Source organism: Elephas maximus, chromosome 4, assembly GCF_024166365.1.
Source record: "Elephas maximus indicus isolate mEleMax1 chromosome 4, mEleMax1 primary haplotype, whole genome shotgun sequence".
NCBI classification, from domain to species: Eukaryota; Metazoa; Chordata; class Mammalia; order Proboscidea; family Elephantidae; genus Elephas; species Elephas maximus.
In genome coordinates this window covers 147,864,671-147,872,635 of record NC_064822.1, presented here as the reverse complement: position 1 = coordinate 147,872,635, position 7,965 = coordinate 147,864,671, and positions in this window count along the sequence as shown.

Below are 7,965 nucleotides of genomic sequence, written 5' to 3'. Positions count from 1 at the left end.
CAGTCTGCTTTACTCACCATTGTACCCAAATACACATGGCAAGCATTGAAGAAATATTAGTTTTCTTTCTTTTCCCTTTCTATTACACAACTTAACACTATTTATAAATGTATGTTATTTGCCTGGCTCCTCTTTTAATCTCTTAAGTTCAAAGAGGAAAGAGACTAGGTCTATTTTCTCATTTTTAGCCCAGTGCTATGTATATAACAGGCATACAAAACTATTTATTAAATGAATAGATAAATGAAAGGTATGGATTTTCCTCAGTTAATGATAACACCAAGGTTCTTTCTGAGTACCACTTTGATATATTCAAAAGAAGCATTTTCTTTCTCTTTGTTGATTTTTACTTGTTGGTTGCTTCTAATAAAACAAACAAACAAACAAAAACAAAACCAGTTGCCATCGATTCAATCTCACTTATGGTGACTCCATGTGTTTCAGAGAACTGTGCTCCATAGGGTTTTCAGTGGCTGATTTTTCAGAAGTAGATTGCCAGGCCTTTCTTCCAAAGTACCTCTGGGTGGATTTGAACTGCCAACCTTTTGGTTAGTAGCTGAACATTTGTGCTACCCAAAGACTCCTGTTGCTTCCAAACTTTCCTAGAAATTAAAGGAAAAATATTTCCTTATTGTTGGGCTTCTCTTCTTAGTAGCCTCCCTTAAGCTTAGATATTAAACAGAAATTCCCAATTCCTAATTAAACACTTTCTTCAAGCAAAGCTTAGTTTGAGAGTTGCCTTCCATAATCTTCCAAAAGTTTAGGATGGAGAGGGCCTACTCTTTTCACTTTTTCAAGGTTCCCTCTCCAGTGATAGAGGGAAGGGACTATGCTTTGTTTTTTCTTTCTTTCTTTATTTTGGCAGGAACATAATATACTCGCAAATGATTTTGTAGAATGAATAATGAAGAAATCGTAAATAAGCACACAGAGACAGCACCCCAACATTGCAGAAATCATCATTTAAATCTAGAGACAAGCCTAATAACTATCATAATTACAGTCAGTTCTGGGCCACAATATGTTTGCTATAGTTTGGGAAAAATCATAGATAAAGCAAAAACCAAACCCATTGCCATTGAGTTGATTTCGACCCATAGCAACCCTATAGGAGAGAATAGAACTGCCTCATAGGGTTTGCAAGGAGCACCTGGTGGATTTGAACTGCCAACCTTTTTGTTAGCAGCCATAGCTCTTAACACGTACACCACCAGAGTTTCCTAAATACTGAGGATTTTTATTTAGTGAGGTCTTTCAGTACATGGATTGGACATTACTCGTACTTTCTGGATCCCTGGTTAAGGTTACAGATCCCATTTAAGAAGACATCTAGATATATAGAAAATGTAAACTTGCTATAAAATTCAAAATACAATTACAGTTAGTTACAAGTTAGTTACAATCAATCTGATATATTAAGGCAAAACATGATGGCCGTAGTTTTGTATAGATTACTTTTAAAACAGAAAAATGGCATTTGGATGTTAACATTTTTTTCAGAATAGAGCATATATAACTACAAGTTCCACATTTTTAACTTCTTGTTTTTAAAGGAGATTTGCTTTCCCTTTCTAAGAGCAAGCACAGAGCATCGTACCAAATTTAATCACTGAGGATTAGCTAATCTTTTTGGATATTTTTAATCTAAAGCTAGCAACTCAAATGCCAAGCTTTGCCATTCCTTTGATCTCGTAAAGGAAATGTGCTCACTGTTATTATCAAAGATGAGAGTCACAGGGTTCTGAGAGCATTAAAGTTTGGGTAACACTTTGATGTGGCAACTGGAGCCCTGGTGGCACAGTGGTTAAGAGCCTGGCTGCTAATCAAAGGGTTGGCAGTTCAAGTCCACCAGCTGCTCCTTGGAAACCCTATGGGGCAGTTCTATTCTGTCCTACAGGGTCGCTGTGAGTCAGAGTTGATTCAATGGCAACCAGTTTGGGTTTTTGGTTTTGATGAGGTGAAGGGGATGAGTTAATAAGTTCCTCCTCCTCTAGCCTCTCTCTAGAGGGGAAAACAGCTGAAAAGTTGCTGCATCTTGTCTTTCTGGATTAGCTGTTGAGAAACAGGAAGGAAAGTTTGCAAAGATTTGTTGCTGTTAGATGTGACAGACGCAATTTTCGACTCATAGCACCCTTGTCTGCCTCATACGGTTTTCTAGGTTGTAATCTTTAAGATGTCAGACAGTCAGATCTTTCTCCTGCAGGGCCACTGGAGGCTTGGAACCCCCGACATTTTGTATAGCAGTCGAGCTTAACTATTTCGCCCCTAGGGCTCCTGATTAAACATTAGTAGTCTCTTTTGGGTGAATCATTCTTTAATCTAGGTTCTGGACAAATGACTTACATTTGGGAATGAGAGGGTAGTATACACATTTCACCTTTCCTTTCTGTAGTTCTGGTGGCCCAGTGGTTCAGAGTTTGGCTGCTAACCAAACTGTTGGCAGTTTGAACCCACCAGCGACCCCTCGAAAACATTCTGGGGCAGTTCCTCTCTGTCCTTGATGGCAGCGAGTTTTTCTGTAGTTGGAATTATACCTCTGCCTGGAATTCTGATGCAGTAGGCTTTATGTGGGTTTCAGGCAGGTACATTAAAAAAAAAAAAAAAAAAAAGTCCTCTGTAAGTTCTGCTATTCCTCCACATGCCTCATCTCTCACTCTTTGTTTCAAAGATCACATGCTGATAGTGGACCCAGAAAATGTTGATAAGTAGACACCCAATGGTTTGTAATAGTCATATTTTTCAATATGGAGTTCCACTTCCATGTGTATTGAAATAAGTACAAAAAATACAATAGTAATACACAATACAGGCAGTCACTGTTGTAAACACTTTATGAATACTAACTTTACAATCAGGACCAGAGTAAGGCATGTGAAGACCCAGACACTGACAATCTGTGGTGCTCCCTCGTCTGCTTCCTCATGCATTCATACGGGATATGAGAGTGATATATATACATGTATAAATGTGTGTGTGTCTTGGCTCTCCATGTTGTAATTTCTAAATACGACTATAATATTACCAAGTGAATGCAAAAGTGGTTTATGCTATTTTAACAGAATAAAATGAACTGGATTATAGAATTTTTAGTGGATGTGGAGTACTAATATCTTACTATATACCAAATTTTCTATATAAAAAAAAATTCCACATATTCTACAAGAAAATGACTCAATGAACTTGATTGTTTCAACCACCAACATAAAATTCTGTTGATCTCTAACAATGAAAAATTGACTTTACCAGTTTTGCTTTAAATAGCTTATACTTCGATTTTTATGCTTGTTTCATAACAAGTGCTATAATTGTAAACAAACAAATGAAAAGATGTCATAATAATTTAATGATCAGAAAACAAACATTACAGCAAATTACTGTATTTTATTTTTAGATCTTTTATCTTTAACGTGTTATAATTAAAAACATTTCTTTCTAGTCTCTGTTCTTACAAATTCTTCACTGAACTGCTTGATAATCAGCATTTGGCAGTATTTGTTGTCTTTTCAAAATCTGCTCTTAAATTATGTAGATATCCTTTAATGGCTGGTAGAGTTCTGTGCATCTTTAAATTTACTGCTGAATCTTGGAGAGCTTTCCTCATCGGATGAAAATGCTGCAATTTATTACTCCACATAACCAACATAAATACTTACTCTAGTGTTTGCACTTTGTTGGTGATGTTCTCAGCTTCTTTGGGTATCTCCTTTTTGTGTCTGGTCTTCAGCAGTATTTTCTAAAGCTTCTAGAATCTGAGTGTACGATTCTAGGATTGAACTCGTTGCTGCATGTATTAGAAAGACATTTTAATACTGGATCATTGCCTAAATATGTTTTAAGAACTGTCCCTCGGTTTGTAGAGGTAGCAAAAAATGTGTAGAGCAACTGGACAATAGGAAAAAAATCAGCTACTTTCAGACAGCAATCTCCCACCTAAGTCCCATAAGATTAAGTGAATGCGCAGGACACAGTATGAGAATGGCATATTCATTGCATTCCAAAATTTTCCGTTGAATGCCTTATTGCATGACATATTAGCAGCATTGTCATAGGGTCAGCTCTGCACCTAGAAAAATCAATTTTGCAAAACTTCACATAAATTGTAAAGTACTTCATTTGTGATTTGTTCACCAGTATGACTTTTGAAACTAGTAAATGGATACATCACTTGACAGATTTTTCCATTGGTTGGAAAAATGTACCTTGACTCTTTCCTTACTATTGGCTTACCAACATACCAGCTACTTTTTATGCCTCTGGACCTCAGAGGTGTTTGGTTCTAACATGTTTCGCATCAAAGTGGGTCCTTTTTGAAATGCATGAAGATCAGCAGACCAAAGTTGGAGCTTCATTGCTGTGTAGGTTGAGCATTCTATTAGGTGATGCTTCCTAAATGTGTTACCTTTGTAAACTTTTACCTTTCCCTTCATTTCCTTTATTTTCTGTGAGATAAGGCTTGCAAGCATAACTATGGCTTTCCTGTGCGATAGTTAGGGAGCCCTGATAGATTTGTTTGGGTTGTTCTGTGTCATATTTGGAAAACCAGAGGTTTCCCATGTAACTTAATGGAAAAATTACTGCAATAAACTATATATATAGCTCTCATTGGTATATTGTCAAACCAGATTGGTGGTGCCACAGTGCCACTTGCCTCATTGATGGCTTGTATTACCAGATCATAGTTCTCAAAATCCATGTTATCAAAAAAATTTAAACACACTCAATTAGTAAGCATGCATTCCATTCTTCCCACCTCAACATAAAGAAAACAAAAATCCTCGCAACTGGACCAATATGCCACATCATAATAAACAGAGAAAAGATTGAAGTTGTCAAGGATTTCATTTTACTTGGATCCACAGTCAACAATCGTGGAAGCAGAAGTCAAGAAAAAGACACATTGCACAGGGCAACTCTGTTGCAAAGGACCTCTTTAAAGTGTTGAAAAGCAAAGATATCACATTGAAGACTAAGATGCACCTAACCCAAGCCGTGGTATTTTCAATCGCATTATGTGCATGCAAAAGCTGGACAATGAATAAGGAAGACTGAAGAAAAATTGATGCCTTTGAACTGTGCTGTTGGCAAAGAATATTGAATATACCATGGACCGCCAAAAGAACGAACAAATCTGTCTCAGAAGAAGTACAATCAGAATGCTTCTTAGAAGCAAAAATGGTGAGACTGCACCTTACATACTTTGACTAGTTGTCAGGAGGGATCAGTTCCTGGAGAAGGACGTCATGCTTGGTAAAGTACAGGGTCAGCAGAAAAGAGGAAAACCCTCACTGAGATGGATTGACACAGTGGCTGCAACAACGGGCTCAAGCATAAAAACGATTATAAGGATGGCGCAGAACCTGGCAGTATTTTGTTCTGTGGTACAGAGGGTCACTATGAGTCAGAGCAGACTTGATGGCACAAACAACAATAACATTTATTTTTGTCTCTGAACGTTTTTGCTGTAGGTACAGTGACAAGCATCTTTTTTTGCTGCATTTTTCCTATGTAAAAATCATGCTGAAGAATGAAGTTAAATCATCGATTATGTGGTTTATCTAACCAAAGCAGTAAATATAAGGCAGACCCTTAAATGAAATGTAGACAGAAGTAACTTGGAAATTTTAGGAGCACGTATAAATACTGAGCATTGGATTTTTTTTTTTTGAGAGCCAAACCTCACTAAATGTCTTTCAAAATGGAACACATTTTTATTATTTATATTGTTTGACTAGGTTTATTCTTTTCTACAAGTGAAAGATAGCAAAATTCCATTCAATTCTCTTAGGATTGAGATATAAAAATTTCCATTAGGTCATAAACTGAAAAATTATACTATAATGTAATTCCATTCCAAATGTAATTCCATTCCAAACATATATGAACCACTAGTTGTCATAGACAAAAAAAAGTATTTTAACTTCTATATTTGAGATCAGGGAAATAAATGTTATAATAAAGCTGAACTTTGGAAAGAGACAAACATTGAATTGAATTTTTTCATCTCAATGAAAACATATCCTTATACTCTCAAACTCCAATTTTAACTTTTTTGAGGTAATGTATTTCAAGCAGTATTATTTAAACTCATTATAGACCGTTTACCTTTTTTTTTTTTTCGTTTGATGGATATCTTTCAAACTTATGTTCTAAACAGTTTAATCTTAATTATTTTTTTTTTCAATGCTAACTGCAGTTATCTGTTTACTAAGTGCTTATGACAACTGGGCTTCACATTTAAGTGCCCTCTGATGGATGTTTAGTTTGTCATAAATATGTTCTGTGTATGTTCTTTCTCCCTTGTAAACTGTATTTCATTTCATTCTGGCAAAGCTGGTTCTGATTTGGATTTCATTTATTTGTTTTTCAGAATTTTCATCTTTTAAAATTTTTACTTCCCATTTTCTAATTCTTTCCAAATGCCAGTCTTAATATATATATATATGTGTATATACTTGTGTGTATATATACCCAGTGCACTGGGCACTGGGTTTGTATATACATATAAAAAAAATATTCATGTATAAATAATACCACTTGTGTTTCTCTTTCTTACGATTGTGTTCTCTTTGTTTCTCTGTGTCTGTCATTCTCTCACTTTCTTGCTTTTGTAAAAACTCTTCCTTGCACATTGCCTACACAGGTAGGTGTTCAATAAAGATGATTGACAGAATCCCTGCAAAAATGATTTTAGAGACCAAAACAATTGTATATAATAAGAACATTCAAACATTTATTTAGCTACATTTAGAAAATTTGTGGTAGAATTAATACAGAAATGATGAATAGACTCAGTTTTTTAGATGTTTTGGCACTAGACATGTAAAATCAATAATTAAAGGGGCTGAGCTCTGTATTTATTGATCTCATTGTAGTAATATGCCATTATTTTCATGTTTCACTCTCAAAGTAATTTACAGAAAGTCACATGTAGAGAGGGCTTGAAGTTGTTTTTTTGTGTGTTTAGGAATTTTAGTGGAATAAACCAACCTTTTAGCTAGATTTGCTGAAATCTTTGGAATTTTGTTTTAAGGCGTTGGCTTTAAACAAAATGTTATCTCCCAGATGACTTGGAGAAATTTTTAAAGTAACATAGAAGTTTATGTATTGGACATACAAAATAGTTCTACTTTTAAAAAGGAAATACTTTTGTTCTTAGAATTTTCACACATTTGGCAAAAACTTATCAAACAAAACTGAAAAGCTAATCTTCTGTTTTTTCTTTCTTAAAATTTTTGTCTCTCAGCTACTGGTTAATATTCTGTTAGCCTAATATTTCCCATTGGTTTTCACAAAAATGGAAAACAATCATCATGGATCCTATTACAAATTATGATGTATCACAAAGTGTTGTGCATGTGTCAGAAATGATCTATATAGAAATTAGTGAAAAAAATAAGTGTAGCAGTTCCACATTAGCTGTGGTTGGGTAGCTCATCTTCCATCAACCATACTACAGACAACCACAAACTCTTGACAAAATACATAAAAACAACTACTTGAAGGCTGAGAAGTGAACAAAAGAAATGGAGAGGAAGCAACACTTAGAAGAACAGATGATGCTGGGTGAATTTCCCGTTTTTACAGCTTTTACCCATAGGGCAGGTCCCAGCCTATGGTTGTGAAATTTCTACGGAAAACCTTCAGTCTCACTTGCTTAATGAACAGGAGGACAGGTTGAAAGGAAAATTGAAAAAGTCAGACATAATGTGAAGAAACTTTTAAGAAGGTATGTTAAAAACCTTAAAGTAAATATAAATTAAAGATTCTATTTGGCATTTTTTTTTTTTTCTTTTTTGACGTTATACACGTGTCTGTCAGTTTGTCGTACTGTGGGGGCTTGTGTGTTGCTGTGATGCTGGAAGCTATGCCATCAGTATTCAGATACCAGCAGGGTCACCCATGGAGGACAGGTTTCAGCTGAGCTTCCAGACTAAGACAGACTAGGAAGACTAGAACCCAGCAGTC